At 38.0% G+C, this 13,897-nt stretch overlaps 1 long non-coding RNA gene across 1 annotated transcript in view; it reads left to right on the top strand.

The window, feature by feature from the left end:
- The first annotated feature begins 242 nt into the window (after window positions 1–242).
- LOC134761411 (uncharacterized) overlaps window positions 243–13,897 on the top strand; it is a 45,961-nt gene continuing 32,306 nt past the window's right edge. Inside the window, exons 1-2 of the long non-coding RNA XR_010139995.1 lie at window positions 243–1,650; window positions 4,822–4,957. This is a non-coding gene — a long non-coding RNA (uncharacterized LOC134761411). The remainder of the gene's footprint in view (window positions 1,651–4,821; window positions 4,958–13,897) is intronic.

A 13,897-nucleotide genomic window follows, 5' to 3' on the forward strand; every position in this document is an offset into this window, starting at 1 on the left:
TTATTAAACTATAGAAAATTGTAGGTATACATATATCTATAGATATTAAAGTATACTGCAGCATTTTCTAATAAATTCTGATAAATAGTGGATATTTTATCATATTTAACAAGGTCATAAGAGTTCAGTAATCGTCCTCTTTACACTGATACTTATCTGTTTACCCATCTCAGTTCATTTGTGTTGCTATAATAGAATATCTGAGATTGGGTAGTTCAAAAACAGAAATTTATTTTTATTTCAATAGGTTTTTGGGGAATAGGTGGCATTTGGTTACATGGATAAGTTCTTTAGTGGTGATTTCTGAGGTTTTGTGGCACCCATCACCCGAGCAGTGTATACTGTACACAGTTGTAGTCTTTTATCCCTTGTCACCCCCCACCTTTTCCCCCAGAGTCCCCAGAGTCCAATATATCATTCTTATCTCTTTACATCCTCATAGCTTACCTTCCACATATGAGTGAGAACATACAATTAAAAACAGAAATTTATTTCTCGTGGTTCTGGAGGTTAGGAGCCCAAGATAAGGGTGCCAACAGTTTTGTTATCTGGGGAAGGCTGCTCTCTGTTCCAAGATGATGTCTTGAACACTGAGTCCTTTGGAGGGAAGGAAGGCTGTGTCCTTACATGGCAGAAGGTCAAAGGGCAAAAAGCCCTAACACTGAGTAGAACTTTTTTAAAAGCTTTTTAATTCCATTCATGAAAGAGGAGCCCTCATGATGTAAGTAATCACTTCTTGAAGACCACAGTTCTTAATATTTACATTGGCAGCATATAAAGTTTAGAGGGAATGTATTCAAACCATAGCAATGTCCCACACTCAAATCATCCTAAAATTTCAAGACCTATCCTCTGAGTTCAATATCTGGTCCATTTGTGGTAGACTACCCACCAGCACCATACAGGGGAAAGTGACACTAGACTTCTTTGGGACTATTAAAGCTGAAGTTACCTTCTCATTTTCTCATAGGAGGGAGTAGAAAAATTCCCACCCTATCCTCACAGCTGCCTAAGTGAATAACCACTCAATCAAAAATGGAATCTGGAGTAAAGAAGTTGTGAAACAAAGCAAACAGAAAGGCTTTGCACCAATCCCATGACCCAAAAGTGAGGGATTTTCTTCTTTCTCTTCTTCTGCAATGTTTCTTCTTGAATAATGTTTAGTTCAGTATTTTTCATCCTTATAGAAAACTAGTGTTCACAGGTAATTTTACTGGAATTATGGCAGGTTAGGGTGCAAAATATACACATATTATAGAGGTACACATTTTCATATTCATCAGCTTTACTCATTTTAAAGCTTTTGATTCTCTTCATTGCCCTTCCTGCTATAACTCGAAGTGGATCAGCTATGAACTTTGGGTCATTCTAAATTTTATTTATTATGCAGTTTTACCTCCTATTCTACCCAACCAAAAGCCAAAAGTATTTCTACCACATCACTTTGTCTTGAAGGTACAGAGTTCTTTCTCTTGGATATCTACTGTTTTTACATCAAACAGTATTCTCCTTTAAGTATCTGAATGCTAATGTGTGTATGTATTCTGTACAGACATGCAGATACAATGGTTCAATACAGCAAGATCCATAATAACAAGGGTGCTGAGTTCTATAGGAGACTAAAGATGAAGTAGTTCACTGAACTTGAAGGTAAAAGCCTATCCTAGGCCTCTGACCATAGAAAGTTCATCATAACTTCTTTGTCTGTGCTCTTAAAAATTTCTTCATCCCTTGTCTAAACTGGTTTTCTGTATCAACCCTTCCTCTAAAATCTTAATGAGTGACTTCTTCTGAAAAAAAATCAGTTCCACCTGTGTATTAGTCCATTCTCACACTGCTATAAAGAACTGAGACTGGGTAATTTGTGAAGAAAATAAGTTTAATCGACTCACAGCTCTACAGGCTGTACAGGAAGCATGACTCAGAGATCTCAAGAAACTTAAAATCACGGCAGAAGGGTGAAGGGGAAGCAAGCAGATCTCCATATAGTGGCAGGAGTGAGAGAGAGAAGGAAGAAGTGCTACACACTTTCAAACAACCAGATCTTGTGAGAACCCACTGTTATGAGAACAGCAAGGAGGAAATCCACCCCCATAATTCAATCACCTCCCACCAGTTGCCCCCCACCACCCAAACACTGAGAATTACAATTTGACATGAGATTTGGGTGGGGACACAGAGCCAAACCATATCACTGGCTCCTCCCAAATCTCATATCGTTCTCACATTTCAAAAGACAGTCATGCCTTCTCAACAGTTCCCCAAAATCTTACCTGATTCCAGCATTAACTCAAAAGTCCAAGTCCAAAGTCTCATCTGAGACAAAGCTAGTCCCTTCTGCCTATGAGCCAGTAAAATAAAAAGTTAGTTACTTCCAAGATACAATGGGGGTACAGGCATTGGGCAAATGCTCCTGTTCCAAATGGGAGAAGTTGGCCAAAACAAAGGGGCTCGGGCCCTGTGGAAATCCAAAACCCAGCAGGTCAGTCCTTAAGTCTTAAATCTCTTTTGGCTTCAGGTATTACATCCAGGCCTCACAGGGCCTTGGGCAGCTCTGCCCTTGTGTGTCTGCAGTGTACAGCTCCCATGGCTGCTTTCACGGGCTGGCATTGAATACCTGCGGCTTTTCCAGGCACATGATGCAAGCTAGCAGTCGATCTACCATCTCTGGGGTCTGGAGAAAATGGCCCTCTTGTCACAGCTCCACTAGGCAGTGTCCCAGTGGGGACTCTGTGTGGGGCCCCAACACCAACATTTCCTCTCTGCACTGCACTAGTAGAGGTTCTTCATAATGCCTCTACCCCTGCAGCATACTTCTTCCTGGACATCCAGGCATTTCTATACATCCTTTGAAATCTAGATGGAAACTCCCAAACCTCAACTCTTGCTTTCTGCATACCTGTAGGCCCAACAGCACATAAAAGCCGCCAAATCTTGGGGCTTGCTCCCTCTGAAGCAATGTCCTGAGCTTTGCCTTGGCCCCATTTAGCCATGGCTGGAACTGGAATGGCTGGGATGCAGGATGCCATGTCCCAAGGTTGCACACAGCAGCAGGGCCCTGGCCCTGGAACGTGAAACCATTTTTCCCTCCTAGGTCTCCAGGCCTGTGATGGAAGGGGCTGCCACTGGGGCCCTGAAGGCACTTTCCTCATTGTCTTCGCTATTAACATTTGGCTTTACTTATGCAAGTTTCTGCAGCCTTGAATTCCTCTCCAGAAAATGGGTTTTTTCTTTTCTACTGAATGATCAGGATGCAAATTTTCCAAACTTGTATGCTTTACTTCCCTTTTAAATATAAGTTTTAGTTTCAGGTGATTTCTTTGTTTATGCAAATGAACACAGGCTTTTAGAAGTAGCCGGGCCATATCTTGAATGCTTTGCTGCTTAGAAATTTCTTCCAATTGACACCCTAAATTGTCTCTCTCAAGTTCAAAGTTCCACAGATCTCTAGAGCAGGGACACAGTGTCACCAGTCTCTTTGCTAAAGCAGAGCAGGAGTAATCTTTACTTCAGTTCTTAATAAGTTCCTCAGCTCCATCTGAGACCACCTCAGCCTGGACTTCATTGTCCATATCACTATCAGCATTTTGGTTGCAGCAATTTAACAAGTCCTTAGGAAGTTTCAAACTTTCCCTCATCTGCCTGTCTTCTGAGCCCTCCAAACTGTTCAAACCTCTGAGTTACCCTCTTCCAAAGCTGCTTCCACATTTTCAGGTATCTTTTTGGCAATGCCCCAGTTATTTGGTACAACTTTTCTGTATTAGTTCATTTTCACACTGCTACAAAGGACTACCTGAGACTGGGTGATTTATGAAGAAAAGCGGTTTAATTGACTCACAGTTCTGCAGGCTTTACATGAAGCATTGCTGGGAGGCCTCAGCATAACTTACAATTATGGTGGAAGGGCAAAGAGAAAGCAAGCACGTCTTCACATGGCAGAGTGGAAGAGATAGAGAGAGTGAAGGGAGAAGTGCTACACACTTTCAAACAACCAGATATCATGAGAACAGCAAGGGGGAAATCTGCCTCCATGATCTAATCACCTCCTACAAGGTTTCTCCTCCAACAGTGGGAACTACAATTTGATATGAGATTTGGGTGGGGACACAGAGCCAAACTACATCACCATGCCTCAACAATCCCTCTACTCTCTGTCCCTACCCAATTGCTTCACCATGTAAAAATACTGACTGTTAGATCACAAACTTTCAGGAAATCACTATTTAGGCATATATTTCTAAGACATCCCCTCTTTACAGAGGAACACCAAATAGGGTACTGATATGTTCTGACTGTGTCCCCACCCAAATCTTATCTTCAATTGTAGCTCCCATAATTCTCATGTGTTACAGGATGGACCCAGTGGGAGGTAATTGAATCATGGGGGTGGGTCTTTCCATGTTGTTTTTGAGATAGTGAATAAATCTCATGAGATCTGATAGTTTTATATAGGGCAGTTCACCTACACAAGCTCACTTGCCTGCCACCATGCAAGGCATGACTTTGCTCCTCATTTGCCTTCAGCCATGATTGTGAGACCTCCCCAGCCATGTGGAACTGTGAGTCAATTAAACATCTTTCCTTTATAAAGTACCCAGTCTTAGGTATGTCTTTATTAGCAGCGTGAGAACAGATGAATAGAGGTACAAACACACCTGTAACTACTACTGTTTCGTTATTCAGACTCCAGTCATATTTATTATTTTATTAAAAATATTTTTGAAGAGGGAAAAAGGATTTACCACATTATTGATGAGACAATATTAATCTGGGATTTTGAACTGTGTAAGGGTTTCTTAAGGCTGATGTTCTTTTTTATAGTTCCATCAAGTTGGTTGAAGATGTGGAGTGAAAGATTATTAAAATATTCATAATCAAAGCTTGGAGAGATAATGGAAATATTTGAGGACAAAATTAAGATTTCAAGAAGAGGAATGATGGCTAGAAATAATCAAATGTAAGTATAATGAAAATATAAGTAAATACTGAACTTGAGTTCAAAAAGTCAACTGCGGAAATACAGGGTAGGGCAACATCTGACATTATAGTGAGTGTTTAATATTAATCAATAAAGCAAAACAAGAAGCAGTAAAAGCTATAGTGTTACATTTTGGTGAACAATGTGATGTGTTTTCTAACATAGCTAATGCACTCTTATCCTGTATAATCTTATTAAGAGAATAAAGCATTATATATAAATATAGGTGTAGTCATATAAATAATAGTCATTATTTAACTGAGTTGATATGAGTGTTAAGTAAAGCATAGGAGGCCACACATATAATAATTAAATTTGTTAGTATATGGCACTTAATAAATATTTTTTAATTAAACCCTTGTTTTAAAAATTGGAAATAATAATTGCAATATATAAAATAAATTAATGTCAGAGATATATGGAACTCCTAAAGAAGTAAGAATAATAATAGTAACAATAACCATATTACTGGTATACTTGTGTAGCGAATTACAGCTTACACTATATGTATTATCTATCTATCTCTCTGTCTGTCTATCTATCTATCTATCACCTATCTATCTATGTCTGTTTTCACATTGCTATAAAGAACTACCTGAGACTGAGTAATTTATAAAGAAAAGAGGTTAAATTTACTCACAGTTCCACAGGCTGTACAGGAGGCATGACTGGGAAGCCTCAGGAAACTCAGGAAACTTAACAATCATGGCAGAAGGATGAAGGGGAAGCAAGGACATCTTCACATGGCAGAGTGGGAGAGAAAGAGTGAAGGGGGAAGTGCTACACACTTTCAAACAACCAGATCTCATGAGTACTCACTCACTATTATGAGAACAGCAAGAGGAATATTCACCCCCATGATCCAATCAACACCCACCAGATCCCTCCCTCGACATTGGGAATTACAATTCAACATGAGATTTGGGTGGTGACATAGAACCATACCATATCACTATCTATCTATTGATTTACATACTTAATTTTAATCAGGTCCTCACAACCCCATAAGTAATATAGGAATTATTTCATTCTGTAAGTGTAAATGTAAACTCAGAGAGACAAAATGATTTATTTTGACTTCATGTCTAGTGGTCATCAAGGACCCAAATGTGTTTTTCTAGGAGCATTGTTCTGGATGAATCAAAGCAGCATCCAGATAAGAAGTGGACTGATTTGATATTCTGTGTTGAATGTATGTATGTTTTAGTGGGGATGTATACTATACAATGTAAAATAATATGTTAGAGTATGTCATATTTATATAAATAATACAGCATAATGTAATAAAGTTAGAGATTTGGTTAGACTTAATTTTATTTATTCTGAGAGGAATATTGAAAAGGTAAAATTAATCAAAACTGAGTATGGAAAGTATGCTAACATTCTAAAAACCATGTTCAAAGAAAAATTACCTGTAATAAATAGATAAATGCTTTATTAAAGAGCAAGCTCTGATGGCATAGAGACCATTTTTGTTTTATTCAAAAATGGTTCTTGCTACAGGGTAGAAGTTGAATATTTTATTAATGAATTAATTTAGGAATGAATGAATGTTTAGACATATGTCTGTCAGTATTTATCTGAAGGAAGATATTTATTTCAAAAGGTAGTAGTAGAAATAAGAACTGGATGTTACATTGAGACAAATTTAGCTATATTAATATGAGGAAAAAATGTCCCATGGTAAGTGCTTTTTTGAGGGTTTTTGAGTATTTGGGATTATTCCATTGCAAGAAGAGTCTTTTGCCATGCGAAAGCTCTAATTAAGTCCCAGCTGTTTCTCTTTGTTTTTATTGCATTTGCTTTTGGGTTCTTGGTCATGAAATCCTTGCCTAAGCCAGTACCTAGGAGGGCTTATCCAATGTTATCTTCTAGAATTTTTATAGTCTCAGCTCTTAAATTTAAGTCCTTCTTCCATCTTGAGTTGATTTTTGTATTAGGTGAGAGATGAGGATCCAGTTTCACTCTCCTACATGTGGCTTGCCAGTTATCCCAGTGCCATTTGTTGAACAGGGTGTCCTTTCCCCACTTTATGTTTTTGTTTGCTTTGTTGAGGATAAGTTGGCTGTAATTATTTGGGTTTATTTCTGGGTTCTCTATTCTGTTCCATTGGTCTATGTGCCTGTTTTATACCAGTAGCATGCTGTTTTGGTGACTATGGCCTTATAATATAGTTTGAAATAAGGTGATGTGATGCCACCAGATTTGTTCTTTTTGCTTAGTCTTCCATTGGCTATGAGGGCTCTTTTTTGGGTGCATATGAATTTTAGAATTGTTTTTTCTAGTTCTGTGAAGAATGATGGTGGTATTTTGATGGGAATTGCATTGAATTTGTAGATTGCTTTTGGCAATATGCTCATTTTCACAATATTGATTTTACCTATCCATGAGCATGAGATGTGTTTCCATTTGTTTGTGTTGTCTATGATTTGTTGTAGCAGTGTTTTGTAGTTTTTCTTGTAGAGAACCCTTAGGTATATCCCTAAGGGTTTTTTTTTCAGCTATTGTAAAATGGGTTGGGTTGTTGACTTGATTCTCAGCTTGGTCACTCTTGGTGTATAGAAGAGCTACTGATTTGCATATATTAATTTTGTATCCAGAAACTTTGCTGTATTCTACAGTCAGCAGAGTGAACAGACAGCCCACAGACAGGGAGAAAATCTTCACAATCTATATATCTGATATCTGACAAAGGACTAATATCCAGAATCTACACAAACTCAAACAAATTAGCAAGAAAAAACAAACAATCCCATCAAAAAGTGTGCTAAGGACATGAATATACAATTCTCAAAAGAAGATATGCAAATGGCCAACAAACATATAAAGAAATGCATCATCAGGAATGATCAGGGAAATGCAAATCAAAACCACAGTGTAATCCAACCTTACTGCTGCAAGAATAGCCATCATCAAAAAATACAAAAATAGCAGATGTTGGCATGGATGCGGTGAACAGGGAACACTTCTACACTGCTGGTGGGAATGTAAACTAGTACAACCACTATGGAAAACAGTGTGGAAAACCCTTAAAGAGCTAAAATTAGAACTACCATTTGATCCTGCAATCCCATTACTGGCTGTCTACCCAGAGGAAAAGTCATTATATGAAAAAGATACTTGCACATGCCTGTTTATAGTAGCATGATTCACAGTTGCAAAAACGTGGAACCAACCCAAATGCCCATCAATCAATGAATGGATAAAGAAACTATGGTATACATATGTAATGGAGTACTACTCAGCCATAAAAAGAATGCATTAATGGCATTCATAGTGACCTGGATGAGACTGGAGAGTATTATTCTAAGTGAAGTAACTCAGGAATGGAAAAGCAAACATTGTATTTTCTCACTCATAAGTGGGAGCTAAGCTATAAGGATGCAAAAGCATGAGAATGACACAATGGTCTTTGAAGATCAGGGGGAAAAGGCAGGAAGGATGTGAGGGATAAAAGACTACAAATTGGATGCAACATATACTGCTCGGGTGGTGGGTGCACCAAAATTTCACAAATCACCACTAAAGAATTTACTTATGTAACCAACCACCACCTGTTCCCCTGTAACCTATGGAAATAAAAATAAAAATAAATATTTTTTTAAAAAAGAAGAGTCTTGTATAAATTTATATATTTCAATTTAATTACCAAAAGTTGTTTAGCTAATAGCAGAATACTTTACAGGTAAAATATATGCCATAGACATCTGATATTATTCTGTGAAAAATTGGATGATTACCAATATTCTTAAAATAATTTCCATGACTTGAAGTAAAAGTCTAAACAATGGATTCTGTTCTTGAGCTGAAATACAGTATATGCTACTTCAGGAATAGGGAAGAGTTGACTAGAATTAGAAATTAGTGAGCATAGGTAATTCTAAAAAATCTCTGGATTAAAAAAAATACCATATTCTTTATTATGTAGGTATGATTTTTTTAATGTCAAGTAACCAAAAGGAAAAAAGATCCATATGAAGATGCAAGCTTCAGATTTGGATCACAGAGTAACAGTAATGATGGATAACATGCATAGTAGACTCTGCTTTCTGGGAGAAAAAATGTTTTGATGACATATCAATAGTTGTTGAACTTCATTTTCACATTTTTCTTGTTTGTGGGTAAAACCCATTGAAGTCTTGAATATATCTGGAATTTGTGTATGGAATAATCTTAGTGGAGCCTAATTCCATCTTTCACAAAACTAAATTCAGCAAATAGCAACATGCCTTAGAAATTGAAGGGATAGTCAATTCCAAATGTGTTCCCTGGGTAGTCACCAAAAGGACACATTTTTAGGTCTGTTTTTTTTTCTTTGATGATTGGTTTATTTCTTTAAATATATAGCAAGCCAAATGGATTTTGTTTAGAGTTAATCTCATTACTCAAATCATTCATTGAGGACAAATCTGTACAATGCAAATTAAACAGCAATGTGAAACTTAAGATAAACAATACTTACACTGACAGATATATACATTTTTAAATTTTTGAACACTTTAAAAAATTTATTTATTAAATAGCAATAATTTGTGTATGAAACATGCTGAGACAGCTAATTTTATGAAGCAATAAAAATTTTTATTTTATTTTTATTTATTGTGGGAATCCTGATGTAACATTTTATTGTGGGATTTATTGTGGGAATCCTGATGTAATATTTTTTTGGCAGGGTAGAAAAGCTATAGACTTATTTTCCTGGAACATATTACAAAAACTTAGAAATAATTTTTTTGATCGAATGAGTGAAACTCAGGGTTCAAGGCAGTTTAAAGTTTTGTGGTGGGTATATTTTATATAATAAAATACCTGCCAAAAAGTATCATATTAAACATAAAATGGGATGAAAACACTTTTGAAAAAAGTCAAGTGAAAGCCTATGGTATTATAGTAGATATTTCTTACTAGTATTTACTGAAACTAATGTATTACATAATCATTGCTTCAATATTTATGAGTAGTTGAAGGCTCAGCTTGCCACCGAATGGAGAAATTCTGAACTTTCTATTCAGCACATGTTTCAGAAAAAACACATATTTCTCTATTGCTTACTTTGATAGACAAAGAAAGGCTGTCCGAGGCTGTACAGAAGCAACAAAACAAAACTCATAGCTATAATTTTTGGAGAATTGTTGTGTCTTAAGAGAAGATACAAATAAATGACTCCTTTTCTGGCCAGTTGTATGATAGCATGGTAATCTTTTCACTTAGTTTTTCCACCTAAAGAATGGATATATCACAAATATCATCTTTCTATGCATAGATGAAAATAATTTATAGGATATTTTAGAGTGCTCTGTAAGCACAAGATGTTCTACAAATGCTCAATAATTAAGAGAATGGCTCATTTTAAAATATAAATCAAGTATGCTGGGGGAGGAAGAATTCCAGGAAAGAAACCAGGCAAAGTGCCACCACATCAGAGTTCTTGGCAGGTGTTTCAGCAGCAGCAAGGTATGGTACTTTCTTTATTATCTCTTCTATGAGGTATGATGGGCCTCATCCATAGGACATGAAGCAGACTCCAGATTACTCTTTAGAGGTCTCAGACCTTGCCCAACGACAAGATCTCTGACTGAAAAGAAGTATTACACATCTAATCAGTGTAAGCTTTGCTGGAACTAGAGTGGTAGTTTTCACAAAGCTTTCAGGTTAGTAGGGAGGGGAGGCAGTTAAATACGTCTTAATGATACCTTGCAAAGAATGGACAGATGGTAAGGAGAGCCATTTTAGCTCATCCTGGTTGGAGGTGGGGTTTATCACTGTATTAGTCCATTTTCACACTGCTGATAAAGACATACCCAAGACTGGACAATTTACAAAAGAAAGAGGTTTAATGGGACTTACAGTTCCATGTGGCTGGGGAAGCCCCACAATCATGGCAGAAGGCAAGGAGAAGCAAGTCACATCTTACATGAATGGCAGCAAGCAAAAGGAGATTGTGGAGGAAAACTGCCCCTTACAATAATCATCAGATCTTGTGAAACTTACTATCATGAGAACAGCAAGGGAAAGACCTGCCCCTATGATTCAATTACCTCCCACCTGGTCCTTCCCACAACATGTGGGAATTCAAGATGAGATTTGGGTAGGGACATAGCCAAACCATATAATTCTGCACATGGCCTCTTCCAAATCTCATGTTCTCACATTTCAAAACCAATCATGCCTTCCCAACAGTCCCCCAAAGTCTTAACTCATTTCTGCATTAACTTGAAAGTCCACAGTCCACAGTCTCATTGAGACAAGGCAAGTCTTTTATGCCTATGAGCCTGTAAATTAAAAAAAAAAAAAAAGAGCTAATTACTTCCTAGATACAAAGGGGGTATAGGCATTGAGTAAACACAGCTGTTCCAAATGGGAGAAACTGGCCAAAACAAAGGGGCAACAGGCCCCATGCAAGTCCAAAATCCAGTGAGGCAGTCAAATCTTAAAGCTCCAAAATGATCTCCTTTGACTCCCTGTCTCACACTGATGCAAGAGGTAGATTCCCATGGTCTTGGGTAGCTCCACCCCTGTGGCTTTGTAGGGTATAGCGTCCCTCCTGGCTACTTTAATAGGCTCACATTTTCTGTGGCTTTTCCAGGCACATGTTACAAGCTCACAGTGGATCTACCACTGACCTGTCGGTGGTCTGGAGGATGGTGGCCCTCTCCTCACAGCTCCACTAGGTGCTGCCCCAGTAGGGACTCTGTGTGTGGGCTCCCACCCTACATTTCCCTTCTGCACTTCCCTAGCAGAAGTTCTCCATGAGGGCCCTGGCCCTGCAGGAAACTTTTGCCTGGGCATCCAGATGTTTCCATACATCTTCTGAAATCTAGGTAGAGGTTCCCAAACCTCAGTTCTTGACTAATGTGCACCCACAGGCTCAACACCATGTGGAAGCTGCCAAGGCTTGGGGCTCCCATCCTCTGAAGCAACAGCCCAAGCTGTACCTTGACCCCTTTCAGTCATGGCTGGAGTGGCTTGGGCACAGGGCACCAAGTCCCTAGACTGCATACAGCATGGGAACTCTGGGCCCAGCCCAGGAAACCATTTTCTCCTAGACCTCTGGGCCTGTGATGGGAGGGGCTGCCATGAAGACCTCTGACATGCCCTGGAGGCATTCTCCCCATTGTCTTGGGGAATAACATTTGGTTCCTTGTTACTTATGCAAACTTCTGCAGTCAGCTTGAATTTATCCTCAGAAAATAGGTTTTTCTTTTCTATCACATTGTTAGGCTGTAAATTTTCTGAACTTTTATGCTCTGATTCCCTTATAAAACTGAATGCCTTCAACAGCACCCAAGTCACGTATTGAATGCTTTGCTGCTAAGAAGTTTCTTCCACCAGATACCCTAAATCATCTCTCTCAAGTTCAAAGTTCCACAAATCTCTAGGACAGGGGCAAAATGCCACCAGTCTGTTTGCTAAACCATAACAAGAGTCACCTTTGTTCCAGTTCCCAACAAGTTCCTTATCTGCATCTGAGACTACCTCAGCCTGGACTTTTATTGTCCATATCACTATCATGCTTTTGGTCAAAGCCATTCAACAAGTCTCTAGGAAGTTCCAAGCTTCCTCACATTTTCCTGTCCTCTTATGAGCCCTCCAAACTGTCCCAACCTCTGCCTGTTATCCAGTTCCAAAGTCACTTCCACATATTTGGGTATCTTTTCAGCAGCCCCCACACTACTGGTACCAACTTACTGTATTAATTCGTTTTCATGCTGCTGATAAAGACATACCCAAGCCTGGCAATTTACATAAGAAAGAGGTTTAATTGGACTTACAGTTCCATGTGGCTGGGGAAGTCTCACAATCATGGTGGAAGGCAAAGAGGAGCAAGTTACATCTTACATAGATGACAGCAGGCAACAACTGCTTGTGCAGGAAAACTCCCAATTATAATAATCATCAGATCTCCTGAGACTTACTCAATATCATGAGAACAGCATGGGAAAGACCTGCCCCCATGATTCAATTTCCTCCCACCAGGTTCCTCCCACAACATGTGGGAATTCAAGATGAGATTTGGGTGAGGACACAGCCAAACTATATCAGTCAGAAATACGTTTTCAGGGAAGTGCATTGTGCCTAGCTCTTGGCTACTGGGTTTAAGTTAGTGCTAGGAAAGGGTCATAATCCCCAAAGAGGTAATATGTGTCCAAAAAATTCCTAATAGGATTATTTTAGAATTTTCATTTATTCTACTTATAGCATTTGCGGACTGACTTCTCCATCCAATCTATATTTTACCATGTGTCATTCATCCTTCCTTGCCTCTCAAATTTCAAAGTTGCCTCATTGCCTAATAAACTCCTGAATTTAGCCTCCAAGGTTCTCCATAATCTCATACCAACTCATAAATCTTAAAATTCAATAAAAGGAAAGCACACCTAGACATTGTACTTTTTTAGCTTTTGTGTATATGAGTTTTGGTCTTCACCTATCTTTGCCTATAAAAATAATTTAAGACATAACTAAAATCCCATTTTCTTCAATAAGTTCTCTGATTCCACTCCTTGGGAAAAGCACTTACTTTCGAGAACTAAGAGGTTTTTTTGTTTGTTTGTTTATAATGTTAATTTGGCCCTTACCTTGAATATATTTCCTGAGAAGATTTCACTGACAGAATATATTTAATGTATAAAATTATTTACCTGAAAAGAAAATAAGACTGCTTGAAAAATAAGTGAAAAAGTTATTTCATGTGCCACAATTACATTTTGAGCTCATTAGTGTTGGTGGTACAAAATTCAAACATATACTTTAACTCTGCTCTGTCTCAAAAATGAACTAACTCATTTTGAAGAATATAATGTACCTATTTAATAGTATGGAAGTTTTATAACAGTTCTGTTTCAAAAAAGATAAAAGTTATGCTTTATGAAACTATATTTTTCTGTACATTTATTTTTGGCTCCCCATTAAATTTTA

The sequence above is a fragment of the Pongo abelii genome, chromosome 4 (assembly GCF_028885655.2).
Source record: "Pongo abelii isolate AG06213 chromosome 4, NHGRI_mPonAbe1-v2.0_pri, whole genome shotgun sequence".
Lineage (NCBI taxonomy): Eukaryota > Metazoa > Chordata > Mammalia > Primates > Hominidae > Pongo > Pongo abelii.